Below are 14,968 nucleotides of genomic sequence, written 5' to 3' on the forward strand. Positions count from 1 at the left end.
AGTGCTGAGAAAATCTCAACCATACAACGCTGGTTCTGTATAGCCGTGTACTGCCTGGACCGAATTGCTTAGAGAACGTTGCAGTTATCCTTCCACTTTTCTCTTTCAAAGAAAGAGACATCTTTTAGCAGTTGGATGTCCTGCGTTAAAGTTCCCTGTCTTTACAAACTGCAAAAGAAAGAATACGAGGAATGTTAGCAGGTGCTGAGAAAATCTCAACCATACTGCGCTGGTTCTGTATAGCCGTGTACTGCCTGGGCCGAATTGCCTAGAGAACGTTGCAGTTATCCTTTCACTTTTCTCTTTCAAAGAAAGAGACATCTTTTAGCAGTTGGATGTCCTGTGTTAAAGTTCCCTGTCTTTACAAACTGCAAAAGAAAGAATACGAGGAATGTTAGCAGTTGCTGAGAAAATCTCAACTATACTACGCTAGTTCTGTATAGCCGTGTACTCGCTGGACCGAATTGCTTAGAGAACGTTGGAGTTATCCTTCCAGTTTTCTCTTTGAAACAAAGAGATATCTTTGAGATGTTAGATGTCTTGCGTTAATCTTCCTGTCTTTACGAACTGGAAAAGAAAGATGTATTAATAGGATTTAGTGAGGTTCGGATTCGCTCCTATAAATGACACTCTCTAATGCACCAAAAAATAATAAGAAATAGATAGTTTATTTAGAAGAAGCAAGGCACAGATAATTTGAATTTGCATAGAAAGCATATAACAATAAGAACAATCAATAACATAGCACCGATCAAGAGAGTCGGTAATGGAAGAGAATACATCACCAATTCAAGGGAACCTCTAAAGTCAATCAACGGCTGGGAGCCCCGTTGCAGCCCGTACAAATTTGAATTGTGTAAAGATTTTCCCGGGCGAAGCGTCCTTCCCGCGGGTGAGGCTCAGCGGGCTTACAGGACGCAGTGTTTTTATGTTGTTCTAAACAAAGAAGGCTTGGGGCCAAGAAGCCCTTTTTGATGCTTGCACTATTCATGGTTTGTCCAATACACATCTGACCTTAGCCACGCTCCCATCCGCCTGAGGCTTGGTATTTTGTTTTTTAATAACATCACGTCTCACAAGGAGAGGAGCCAACCCTCCATGTCAACGTGACCTAGGAATGGCTAGTTCCTGGAATGCTAGGCCAAGAACACTCAGGAGATATGGAACGGTCATGACCGAGATTTGAACTGAACCTATTTATTTGAGTGATCTTATTAATTTAAAGGGGAATTTCCAATTTCCATTTCACTTGGCCTTAAGATCATGAGAATAATAGGTGAGGGGCAAAGGTGTGACATGAGTGTATATAGTGCGTATTTTGGTATACATATAACAATTGCATATACAAAGACATAAAAAGAACAAAGCAAGTAGTAGTATGGGGGTAGCTAAGGAATTAAAATACATAGTAGCAGTAGGAGATTTAAAAAGAAAATCATACCAATGATGATTAGTATCTGAGATCACTAAATGAGAAGCTTCGACTAGTCTTCCTGCGGCTATAAGAGTCTGTATTCGATGTTCATTTAACGCGCGTTGGTTGGACTCTAATAACTTTTTGATTTCAGTCGACTGATTCAAGATGTTCATAAGGGGATATAGAGATAGAGACACATGAGGTAGAGGCAAAGATTGGGGTACCCAAGCAAAATTTTTAACTAGGTTAGTGTCTGGTGGAAAGTAAAAATCATTTCCTTGCCAGCGTAGGAAAGATACATTATGTAAGCAACTAGAAAATGGGACAGTAGTAACATTTACAGATAACAAGTCAGAACGGTTATTAGAAGCTATACAGATGTATTGGGTAGATACCTCATATATCATAGAAAAGTTACTTACTAGATATAAAGTTAGATCACACAAATTGGATGAATGTGAGAGAAGGCAGGGTTCCATCTGCCGAGTCATCATCCCACAAACAATCCCTCCATTAGTTACAACACAATCAGACAGAGTATGAGTTACATTATACCAATCTATATAGTTTCCATAGATATAAGGTAAAGCAAAGTATTTATGTAAGACAAAAGGTATTACATGAAATTGACACATAACAGTCCAAGTTTTAACTTGGTAGAGTATAATAGTTCCAGCGCACCAAAGTGGAGTGCATCTAGCATTCTCAGGTTTTTGTTTTTTCCATACATCTGACAAGTCAAGTATATCGTTCCATATGTGAGAGTTACCTTCCTGTAGTAATCATTGGGCATTTTCCTTCTGTATGAGGGTATATAAGTTTTGCAAGGAACATTTAGTCCAATTAAATAAAACACTAATGTTTTCCATAAGGTGTAAATTAACGAGGATGCTATTATTAAAGACTTGTAAAAATTGGCCTTGATATTGTAATGTATTTTGGTGTGGCAGGATCGTTGTGGGTAACCATTGGGCATTCACAGTCAAAGCTTGAGAAACATCTTGTCCAGCACTGCGCAGTCTGCTGGCCAAGGTCTCAAGGTCTACAGAATTAACTATACCCAAACCAGTTCCTGCACCACCAAGTAATGTATCATACCAAGCTCTTTTTTTCCTGACACAACTTTCTAAAGAGGGAAAAGTTACATTATAATGAAACACTATTTTGTGTTGCAAGATAGAGGTGTTAGTACATGAGCGAGGGACACGAATTATTCCGGGGGGTTTTGGAGTCACAGGTACAACCCATACTAATTGGTTTAGATATTCTTCATACAGCCCATTGGAGGTGTTACGACAATAAAAATATTTTCTGTCGTCCGCTTGTGATAGTGAGACAGTGTAGGTGGAGTTTACTTGTGTCCAATTATATGTTACAGATCTTAACCTTTTAGGAAAATATGGACTAGGTGGCCAACTTGTAAGGGTACAGGATATATTGGTACCGTTTGCTGCAGTTACAGTTAGATTAAAACTAGTTAAATTGACTCTCATTAGGGGAAATAAAGGGGCGTCCCAAACTTCTACGTTGAATGGGTATGACCAATTCATGATGTGGGTGTTGTTTTCACCAGCGTAGATGGAATCAGTACGCGGTCCTTGCTGAGGATTTCCCACTGGAATACCTGGAGTCCATGCCATAGTTAGCGTATAGCAGGCAAACACTGTAAAACACTTAATTTCGCAAAAACATTTGGGTTAGTGGGACATGATACCACTTATCATCACCAGGGTATACTACTGTGGCAGTATTAGTGTTTCCTTGTGCTATGAGCTCAGCTGGCCTTGGTCTATCAGATTGATGCTTCTTTATCCAAACTTTAGTACCATTATCACTCTGTATTTGTAGGGGGGTCCCATAATAAAGAGAAATAATATCTAGGGTTTTACAAGTGTTTTTCTGGGTAGCCCGTTTATAGGGGCAGGCAACTAATACCCAGAGTAGGTGTCCACACAAGTGCAGGCATATTGACACCCCTGACTAACAGGTAATGGTCCAATATAGTCTATTTGCCAAATTTGAGCAGGTAAAGACCCTCTAGCCAATTCTCCAGTGATTTTCTTTGGCACAGGCCGATGAGCAAATAATTGACATTGTATGCAGTTTTGTACTATTTGCTTAAATAGATCCAGAGGTATGTTAATCCCTCTGTCTAATGCCCACCTGTAAGATGCAAGAGCGCCAAGATGTCCTGCGGTGATATGGACCCATTTTCCTAATTGTGTTTCGTTTTCCTCTCTGGGGGTGACCTTTAAAGCTTTTCCTTGAAGTTTGGATAATTCATCAGCACGGGCATTATACTCACGTTCCACAGAATCTTGATTCCCATGGGCATCTACATGAAATACAGATACATTAGTACATTGACACCATTCCCATATTTGTTCCCATAATTCTTTTCCCCACACATCTTTGTCTCTAATTTTCCATTCGTGTTTCTTCCAAATTGGCATCCAAACTGCTAGGCCATTGGCTACGGCCCAGGAATCAGTATATTTATATGACATTGGCCACCTTGTTCCTTTTGAATTACTTGATAGACAGCCACTAATTCGGCCCATTGGCTACTCCGGCCTTCACCAGAGCTTTCCAAAATATATTGCATGAAGGGTTATAGGCTACAGCTTTCCAACATCGCTTAGATCCTATATATTTAGCCGAGCCATCAGTAAACCAAGCATGCTTCTTCTGCTCGGGGTTAGAGAATCATATCCATTATTCCAAGAAACAGGTGATTGATCATAAGACTTTGGTGGTATATCAATATCATTGGAATGTTTTGGTAATTCTAATACCTTTTCATGCAAGGTGGAAACACCCGATCTGCCTGTCTTGACTCTATTTTGCAAATACCATTTCCATTTAATAATTGATGATTCTTGGGCATGTCCTATTGTATGTGAGGCGGGGGTCCCATAATCCAACTCATAATGGGTATGGCTGGCCTCAATACAACTTCATGGTTTAAAGTTAAATGTTCTGTCTCTACCAGGGCCCAATATGCAGCCAATAATTGTTGTTCAAAAGGAGTATAATTTTGGCCAGCAGGTGGCAGTTTCCGCGACCAAAATCCTAAAGGAACATTCCTGCCCTGTTGTTTTTGCCATAAACTCCAATCAGCATATCCATGCAAAACTGTAACTTGCAATTCCATCGGCCCTGGCTGTACAGGCCAAAGATCCAGGGCAGTTTGAATAGCTATTTTGGCTTCCTCAAAGGCTTTCGATTCTGTTTCCCCCCATTCAAATGCATACTTTTTCCGGGTAACTTTATACAATGGCTTCAAAATCTGACCTAAATGAGGAATGTGATTCCTCCAGAAACCAAACAACCCAACGAACTTTTGAGCTTCTCTTTTGTCCCTAGGAGGTGAAAAATCTAATATTTTTTGCTTGGCCTTGGGGAGGATTTCTCTATGACCCTTATTCCAAATTATTCCTAAAAACTTCACACTTTGAGCTGGACCTTGAATTTTATCAGGATTAATCTCCCATCCCTTCTCCTTCATATGTTCTATTAGTTGAGTTAATCTTTTCTCTACCACCTCTTTATTCTCTGCCTGTATTAAAATATAGAGGTCAAACTCAAAAATTTTAGACAATCCTTGGGGTCTAGCCACACTCCTCCAGCTCCCCCATCACTTAATCTCACAAGCCAGGAGATTGCAGGCTCTCCTGATTGCTGTGAAAACCTACTAAGCAAATCAGTAATTTCTCTTTGGGAGTAATCTTCCGTGATTTCAGTCACCGGGGTGGGTTAGTTCCCTCCTTTTCGGCTTTTCTCCTATCTATCGGCCGAGCTTCCCCGTCTACAACATCCGGAACATCTTCCTCTATTACTTCCCCCCCACCTATCATCATCTTCATCCCAAATATCACCATCCCAAGTATCAGGGTCCCAATTCATATTTGCTACAGCTATTACAGCATGCACTTTCCTTTTACTCACCCTTCAAATTTTCTACACACACTCCTCTCTCCTACATGCTTAAACTTCCTTGCCTTTCTTTCTAATGATTTAAAATCCCCTTAAAACCTGTACATATCTCATTCCTTTCTAATTCTGACCTAACACTTCTAAAATCCTTCCCAACTTGCCTCTACCAACCATATAACCTAAGTAATAAAGTATTCTTCTCTCTTTCCCTCTCCCATCCACGCACTGCTTTGAAGCTGCTGTTACCTGGGGAGGGAGAGGGGGAGAATGAAGGCAACTTTTCAGAGTCCTGCTGCAGCCTTTGGCTGTCTGGCTGCAAACAACCGAAAAGGGAGGGAAATGATGTACTGGTCGTATCCCCCCATTATCCCTGCTGGCAACCGGCCCATCCGTCGCACCCCAAACGAGAACCCCCAACACCCCAATCCTCACTAGGTCCTGTACACTGTGACCAGGTTTTTGCGAGCGAGGAAAACGGAGGGTCCTCCCAACGGGGGCCCTCTACCGGAGCCCGGGGCTCAACATTTCTCTTAAAGAAAGGCATTTATACAGCGAATCCTGTTCGTGACGCCAATTTTGTATTAATAGGATTTAGTGAGGTTCGGATTTGCTCCTATAAATGACACTCTCTAATGCACCAAAAAAATAAGAAATAGATAGTTTATTTAGAAGAAGCAAGGCACAGATAGTTTGATTTTGCATAGAAAGCATACAGCAATAAGAACAATCAATAACATAGCACCGATCAAGAGAGTCGGTAATGGAAGAGAATACATCACCAATTCAAGGGAACCTCCAAAGTCAATCAACGGCTGGGAGCCCCGTTGCAGCCCGTACAAACTTGAATTGTGTAAAGATTTTCCCGGGCGAAGCGTCCTTCCGCGGGTGAGGCTCAGCGGGCTTACAGGACGCAGTGTTTTTATATTGTTCTAAACAAAGAAGGCTTGGGGCCAAGAAGCCCTTTTTGATGCTTGCGCTATTCATGGTTTGTCCAATACACATCTGACCTTAGCCACGCTCCCATCCGCCTGAGGCTTGGTATTTTGTTTTTTAATAACATCACGTCTCACAAGGAGAGGAGCCAACCCTCCATGTCAACGTGACCTAGGAATGGCTAGTTCCTGGAATGCTAGGCCAAGAACACTCAGGAGATATGGAACGGTCATGACCGAGATTTGAACTGAACCTATTTATTTGAGTGATCTTATTAATTTAAAGGGGAATTTCCAATTTCCGTCTCAAAAGAATACGAGGAATGTTAGCAAGTGCTGAGAAAATCTCAACCATACAACGCTGGTTCTCTATAACAGGTTTCTGCCCGGACCCAGTTGTTTAGAGAACGTTGGAGTTATCCTTACACTTTTCTCTTTCAAACACAGAGATATCTTTGCGATGTTAGATGTCCTGCGTTAAGGTTCCCTTTCTTTCCAAACTGCAAAAGAAAGAATGCGAGGAAACTTAGCAAGTGCTGAGAAAATCTCAACCATACAACGCTGTATCTGTATAGTCGTGTAGTGTCTAGACCGAATTGCTTAGAGAACATTGTAGTTATCCTTCCACTTTTCTCTTTGAGACAAAGAGACATTTTTTAGCAGTTGGGTGTCCTGGGTTAAGGTTCCCTGTCTTTACAAACTGCAAAAGAAAGAATAAGAGGAATGTTAGCAGGTGCTGAGAAAATCTCAACCATACAACGCTGGTTCTGTATAGCCATGTGCTGCCTGGACCGAATTGCTTAGAGAACATTGGAGTTATCCTTCCACTTTTCTCTTTGAAACAAAGAGATATCTTCCAGATGTTAGACGACCTGCGTTAAGGTTCCCTGTCTCTACAAACTGCAAAAGAAAGAATAAAAGGAATGTTAGCAGGTGCTGAGAAAATCTCGACCATACAACGCTGGTTCTGTATAGCCGTGTCGTGCCTAGACCGAATTGCTTAGAGAACGTTGCAGTTATCCTTCCACTTTTCACTTTGAAACAAAGAGATATCTTTTAGCAGTTGGATGTCCTGCGTTAAGGTTCCCTGTCTTTACAAACTGCAAAAGAAGGAATAAGAGGAATGTTAGCAGGTGCTGAGAAAATCTCAACCATACAACGCTGGTTCTCTATAGCCGTCTTCTGCTGTATCGAATTGCTTAGAGAAGGTTGGAGTTATCCTTCCACTTTTCTTTTGAAACAAAGAGATATCTCTGAGATGTTAGATGTGAAGCGTTAAGCTTCCCGCTCTTTACAAACTGCAAAAGAAAAAAACGAGGAATGTTAGCAAGTGCTGAGAAAATCTCAACCATACAACGCTGGTTCTGTATAGCCGTGTCGTGCCTGGACCGAATTGCTTAGAGAACGTTGTACTTACGTTTCCACTTTTATCTTTGAAACAAAGATATCTTTTAGCAGTTGGATGTCCTTGTTAAGGTTCCCTGTCTTTACAAACTGCAAAATAAAGAAAACGAGGAATGTTAGCAAGTGCTGAGATAATCTCAACCATACAACGCTGGTTCTCTATAGCCGTGTCCTGCCTGGACCGAATTGCTTAGGGAACCTTGGAGTTATCCTTCCACTTTTCTCTTTGAAACAAAGAGATATCTTTTAGCAGTTGGATGTCCTGCGTTAAGGTTCCCTGTCTTTACAAACTGCAAAAGAAAGAAAACGAGGAATGTTAGCAAGTGCTGAGAAAATCTCGACCATACAACGCTGGTTCTGTATAGCCGTGTCGTGCCTGGATCGAATTGCTTAGAGAACTTTGCAGTTATCCTTCAACTTTTCTCTTTGAAACAAAGACATATCTTTTAGCAGTTGGATGTCCTGCGTTAAGGTTCCCTGTCTTTACAAACTGCAAAAGAAGGAATAAGAGGAATGTTAGCAGGTGCTGAGAAAATCTCAACCATACAACGCTGGTTCTCTATAGCCGTCTTCTGGCTGTATCGAATTGCTTAGAGAACGTTGGAGTTATCCTTCCACTTTTCTCTTTGAAACAAAGAGATATCTTTTAGCAGTTGGATGTCCTGCGTTAAGGTTCCCTGTCTCTACAAACTGCAAAAGAAAGAATAAAAGGAATGTTAGCAGGTGCTGAGAAAATCTCGACCATACAACGCTGGTTCTGTATAGCCGTGTCGTGCCTAGACCGAATTGCTTAGAGAACGTTGCAGTTATCCTTCCACTTTTCACTTTGAAACAAAGAGATATCTTTTAGCAGTTGGATGTCCTGCGTTAAGGTTCCCTGTCTTTACAAACTGCAAAAGAAGGAATAAGAGGAATGTTAGCAGGTGCTGAGAAAATCTCAACCATACAACGCTGGTTCTCTATAGCCGTCTTCTGGCTGTATCTAATTGCTTCGAGAACGTTGGAGGAATCTTCCACTTTTCTCTTTGAAACAAAGACATATCTTTTAGCAGTTGGATGTCCTGCGTTAAGGTTCCCTGTCTCTACAAACTGCAAAAGAAAGAATAAAAGGAATGTTAGCAGGTGCTGAGAAAATCTCAACCATACAACGCTGCTTCTGTATAGCCTTGTGGTGCCTGGACCGAATTGCTGAGAGAACGTTTTAGATATCGTTCCACTTTGCTCTTTGAAACAAAGAGATATCTTTGAGATGTTAGATTTCCTTTGCTAAGATTCCCTGCTTTTACAAACTGCAAAAGAAAGAATACGAGGAATGTTAGCAGGTGCTGAGAAAATCTCAACCATACAACGCTGCTTCTGTATAGCCGTGTACTGCCTAGGCCAAATTGCTTAGAGAACGTTGGAGTTATCCTTCCACTTTTCTTTTTGAAACAAAGAGATATCTTTGAGATGTTAGACGTCAAGCGTTAAGCTTCCCGCTCTTTACAAACTACAAAAGAAAGAATACGAGGAATGTTAGCAAGTGCTGAGAAAATCTAAACCATACAACGCTGGTTCTGTATAGCCGTGTCGTGCCTGGACCGAATTGCTTAGAGAACGTTGCGCTTATGTTTCCACTTTTCTCTTTGAAACAAAGAGATATCTTTTAGCAGTTGGATGTCCTGCGTTAAGGTTCCCTGTCTTTACAAACTGCAAAAGAAAGAAAACGAGGAATGTTAGCAAGTGCTGAGAAAATCTCAACCATACAACTCTGCTTCTGTATAGCCGTGTCCTGGCTGGACCGAATTGCTTAGGGAACCTTGGAGTTATCCTTCCACTTTTCTCTTTGAAACAAAGAGATATCTTTTAGCAGTTGGATGTCCTGCGTTAAGGTTCCCTGTCTCTACAAACTGCAAAAGAAAGAATAAAAGGAATGTTAGCAGGTGCTGAGAAAATCTCGACCATACAACGCTGGTTCTGTATAGCCGTGTCGTGCCTAGACCGAATTGCTTAGAGAACGTTGCAGTTATCCTTCCACTTTTCACTTTGAAACAAAGAGATATCTTTTAGCAGTTGGATGTCCTGCGTTAAGGTTCCCTGTCTTTACAAACTGCAAAAGAAAGAATACGAGGAATGTTAGCAGGTGCTGAGAAAATCTCAACCATACAACGCTGTTCTGTATAGCCGTGTCTGCCTGGACCGAATTGCTTAGAGAACGTTGGAGTTATCCTTCCACTTTTCTCTTTGAAACAAAGAGATATCTTTTAGCAGTTGGATGTCTGCGTTAAGGTTCCTGTCTTTACAAACTGCAAAAGAAAGAATACGAGGAATGTTAGCAAGTGCTGAGAAAATCTCAACCATACAACGCTGTTCTGTATAGCCGTGTCTGCCTGGACCGAATTGCTTAGAGAACGTTGCAGTTATTTCCACTTTTCTCTTTGAAACAAAGAGATATCTTTTAGCAGTTGGATGTCCTGCGTTAAGGTTCCCTGTCTTTACAAACTGCAAAAGAAAAAAACGAGGAATGTTAGCAAGTGCTGAGAAAATCTCAACCATACAACGCTTTCTGTATAGCCGTGTCCTGCCTGGACCGAATTGCTTAGGAACTTGGAGTTATCCTTCCACTTTTCTCTTTGAAACAAAGAGATATCTTTTAGCAGTTGGATGTCCTGCGTTAAGGTTCCCTGTCTCTACAAACTGCAAAAGAAAGAATAAAAGGAATGTTAGCAGGTGCTGAGAAAATCTCGACCATACAACGCTGGTTCTGTATAGCCGTGTCGTGCCTGGACCGAATTGCTTAGAGAACGTTGCAGTTATCCTTCCACTTTTCACTTTGAAACAAAGAGATATCTTTTAGCAGTTGGATGTCCTGCGTTAAGGTTCCCTGTCTTTACAAACTGCAAAAGAAAGAATAAGAGGAATGTTAGCAGTGCTGAGAAAATCTCAACCATACAACGCTGGTTCTGTATAGCCGTCTTCTGGCTGACCGAATTGCTTAGAGAACGTTGAGTTATCCTTCCACTTTTCTCTTTGAAACAAAGAGATATCTTTTAGCAGTTGGATGTCCTGCGTTAAGGTTCCCTGTCTTACAAACTGCAAAAGAAAGAATAAAAGGAATGTTAGCAGGTGCTGAGAAAATCTCAACCATACAACGCTGCTTCTGTATAGCCTTGTGGTGCCTGGACCGAATTGCTTAGAGAACGTTGGAGTTATCCTTCCACTTTTCTCTTTGAAACAAAGAGATATCTTTAGCAGTTGGATGTCCTGCGTTAAGTTCCCTGTCTTTACAAACTGCAAAAGAAAAATACGAGGAATGTTAGCAAGTGCTGAGAAAATCTCAACCATACAACGCTGTTCTGTATAGCCGTGTCTGCCTGGACCGAATTGCTTAGAGAACGTTGGAGTTATCCTTCCACTTTTCTTTTGAAACAAAGAGATATCTTTAGAGTTGGATGTCCTGCGTTAAGGTTCCCTGTCTTTACAAACTGCAAAAGAAAGAATACGAGGAATGTTAGCAAGTGCTGAGAAAATCTCAACCATACAACGCTGGTTCTGTATAGCCGTGTCGTGCCTGGACCGAATTGCTTAGAGAACGTTGCAGTTATGTTTCCACTTTTCTCTTTGAAACAAAGAGATATCTTTTAGCAGTTGGATGTCCTGCGTTAAGGTTCCCTGTCTTTACAAACTGCAAAAGAAAGAATAAAACGAGGAATGTTAGCAAGTGCTGAGAAAATCTCAACCATACAACGCTGGTTCTGTATAGCCGTGTCTGCCTGGACCGAATTGCTTAGAGAACTTGAGTTATCCTTCCACTTTTCTCTTTGAAACAAAGAGATATCTTTTAGCAGTTGGATGTCCTGCGTTAAGGTTCCCTGTCTTACAAACTGCAAAAGAAAGAATAAAGGAATGTTAGCAGTGCTGAGAAAATCTCAACCATACAACGCTGGTTCTGTATAGCCGTGTCGTGCCTGGACCGAATTGCTTAGAGAACGTTGCAGTTATCCTTCCACTTTTCACTTTGAAACAAAGAGATATCTTTTAGCAGTTGGATGTCCTGCGTTAAGGTTCCCTGTCTTTACAAACTGCAAAAGAAAGAATACGAGGAATGTTAGCAAGTGCTGAGAAAATCTCAACCATACAACGCTGTTCTGTATAGCCGTGTCTGCCTGGACCGAATTGCTTAGAGAACGTTGGAGTTATCCTTCCACTTTTCTCTTTGAAACAAAGAGATATCTTTTAGCAGTTGGATGTCCTGCGTTAAGGTTCCCTGTCTTTACAAACTGCAAAAGAAAGAAACGAGGAATGTTAGCAAGTGCTGAGAAAATCTCAACCATACAACGCTGGTTCTGTATAGCCGTGTCGTGCCTGGACCGAATTGCTTAGGGAACCTTGGAGTTATCCTTCCACTTTTCTCTTTGAAACAAAGAGATATCTTTTAGCAGTTGGATGTCCTGCGTTAAGGTTCCCTGTCTTTACAAACTGCAAAAGAAAGAAAACGAGGAATGTTAGCAAGTGCTGAGAAAATCTCAACCATACAACGCTGGTTCTGTATAGCCGTGTCTGCCTGGACCGAATTGCTTAGAGAACGTTGGAGTTATCCTTCCACTTTTCTCTTTGAAACAAAGAGATATCTTTTAGCAGTTGGATGTCCTGCGTTAAGGTTCCCTGTCTTTACAAACTGCAAAAGAAAGAATAAAAGGAATGTTAGCAGGTGCTGAGAAAATCTCAACCATACAACGCTGGTTCTGTATAGCCGTCGTGCCTGGACCGAATTGCTTAGAGAACTTGCAGTTATCCTTCCACTTTTCTCTTTGAAACAAAGAGATATCTTTAGCAGTTGGATGTCCTGCGTTAAGGTTCCCTGTCTTTACAAACTGCAAAAGAAAGAATACGAGGAATGTTAGCAAGTGCTGAGAAAATCTCAACCATACAACGCTGCTTCTGTATAGCCGTGTACTGCCTGGACCGAATTGCTTAGAGAACGTTGGAGTTATCCTTCCACTTTTCTTTTGAAACAAAGAGATATCTTTTAGCAGTTGGATGTCCTGCGTTAAGTTCCCTGTCTTTACAAACTGCAAAAGAAAAAAACGAGGAATGTTAGCAAGTGCTGAGAAAATCTCAACCATACAACGCTGTTCTGTATAGCCGTGTCCTGCCTGGACCGAATTGCTTAGAGAACTTGGAGTTATCCTTCCACTTTTCTCTTTGAAACAAAGAGATATCTTTAGCAGTTGGATGTCCTGCGTTAAGGTTCCCTGTCTTTACAAACTGCAAAAGAAAGAAACGAGGAATGTTAGCAAGTGCTGAGAAAATCTCAACCATACAACGCTGGTTCTGTATAGCCTGTCGTGCCTGGACCGAATTGCTTAGAGAACGTTGAGTTATCCTTCCACTTTCTCTTTGAAACAAAGAGATATCTTTTAGCAGTTGGATGTCCTGCGTTAAGGTTCCCTGTTCTACAAACTGCAAAAGAAAGAATACGAGGAATGTTAGCAGTGCTGAGAAAATCTCAACCATACAACGTTGGTTCTGTATAGCCCTCTGCTGACCGAATTGCTTAGAGAACGTTGAGTTATCCTTCCACTTTCTCTTTGAAACAAAGAGATATCTTTAGAGTTGGATGTCCTGCGTTAAGGTTCCCTGTCTTTACAAAACTGCAAAAGAAGAATACGAGGAATGTTAGCAGGTGCTGAGAAAATCTCAACCATAACAACTGCGTTCTGTTATAGCCGTGTCGTGCCTGGATGCCGAATTGCTTAGAGAACTTCAGTTACTTCCCACTTTCTCTTGAAACAAAGAGATATCTTTTAGCAGTTGGATGTCCTGCGTTAAGGTTCCCTGTCTTTACAAACTGCAAAGAAAGAAGAAAACGAGGAAGTTAGCAAGTGCTGAGAAAATCTCAACCATACAACGCTGGTTCTGTATAGCCGTGTCTGCCTGGACCGAATTGCTTAGAGAACGTTGCAGTTATCCTTCCACTTTTCTCTTTGAAACAAAGAGATATCTTTTAGCAGTTGGATGTCCTGCGTTAAGGTTCCCTGTCTTTACAAACTGCAAAAGAAAGAATAAAGGAATGTTAGCAGGTGCTGAGAAAATCTCAACCATACAACGCTGGTTCTGTATAGCCGTGTCGTGCCTGGACCGAATTGCTTAGAGAACGTTGGAGTTATCCTTCCACTTTTCACTTTGAAACAAAGAGATATCTTTTAGCAGTTGGATGTCCTGCGTTAAGGTTCCCTGTCTTTACAAACTGCAAAAGAAAGAATAAGAGGAATGTTAGCAGGTGCTGAGAAAATCTCAACCATACAACGCTGGTTCTGTATAGCCGTGTCGTGCCTGGACCGAATTGCTTAGAGAACGTTGGAGTTATCCTTCCACTTTTCTTTGAAACAAAGAGATATCTTTTAGCAGTTGGATGTCCTGCGTTAAGGTTCCCTGTCTTTACAAACTGCAAAAGAAAGAATACGAGGAATGTTAGCAAGTGCTGAGAAAATCTCAACCATACAACGCTGGTTCTGTATAGCCGTGTCGTGCCTGGACCGAATTGCTTAGAGAACGTTGGAGTTATCCTTCCACTTTTCTCTTTGAAACAAAGAGATATCTTTTAGCAGTTGGATGTCCTGCGTTAAGGTTCCCTGTCTTTACAAACTGCAAAAGAAAGAAAACGAGGAATGTTAGCAAGTGCTGAGAAAATCTCAACCATACAACGCTGGTTCTGTATAGCCGTGTCGTGCCTGGACCGAATTGCTTAGAGAACGTTGGAGTTATCCTTCCACTTTTCTCTTTGAAACAAAGAGATATCTTTTAGCAGTTGGATGTCCTGCGTTAAGGTTCCCTGTCTTTACAAACTGCAAAAGAAAGAATAAAGGAATGTTAGCAGTGCTGAGAAAATCTCAACCATACAACGCTGGTTCTGTATAGCCGTGTCGTGCCTGGACCGAATTGCTTAGAGAACGTTGCAGTTATCCTTCCACTTTTCCTTTGAAACAAAGAGATATCTTTTAGCAGTTGGATGTCCTGCGTTAAGGTTCCCTGTCTCTACAAACTGCAAAAGAAAGAAAAAGGAATGTTAGCAGGTGCTGAGAAAATCTCAACCATACAACGCTGGTTCTGTATAGCCGTGTCCTGCCTGGACCGAATTGCTTAGAGAACGTTGGAGTTATCCTTCCACTTTTCTCTTTGAAACAAAGAGATATCTTTTAGCAGTTGGATGTCCTGCGTTAAGGTTCCCTGTCTTTACAAACTGCAAAAGAAAGAAAAAGGAATGTTAGCAGGTGCTGAGAAAATCTCAACCATACAA

At 41.3% G+C, this 14,968-nt stretch overlaps 1 long non-coding RNA gene across 1 annotated transcript; it reads right to left on the bottom strand.

Annotated features, from left to right (window-relative positions):
- Positions 1-1,296: 1,296 nt before the first annotated feature.
- On the bottom strand, positions 1,297-6,533 carry LOC144456164 (uncharacterized). The gene is made up of 2 exons (XR_013485077.1): positions 6,133-6,533; positions 1,297-3,752 (listed from the first exon to the last, which is right to left on the bottom strand). It is a non-coding gene; the product is annotated as an uncharacterized LOC144456164 (long non-coding RNA).
- Positions 6,534-14,968: the final 8,435 nt, after the last annotated feature.

This window comes from Phascolarctos cinereus, unplaced genomic scaffold (genome assembly GCF_003287225.1).
Source record: "Phascolarctos cinereus isolate Bilbo 61053 unplaced genomic scaffold, phaCin_HiC Scaffold_387;HRSCAF=996, whole genome shotgun sequence".
NCBI lineage: Eukaryota > Metazoa > Chordata > Mammalia > Diprotodontia > Phascolarctidae > Phascolarctos > Phascolarctos cinereus.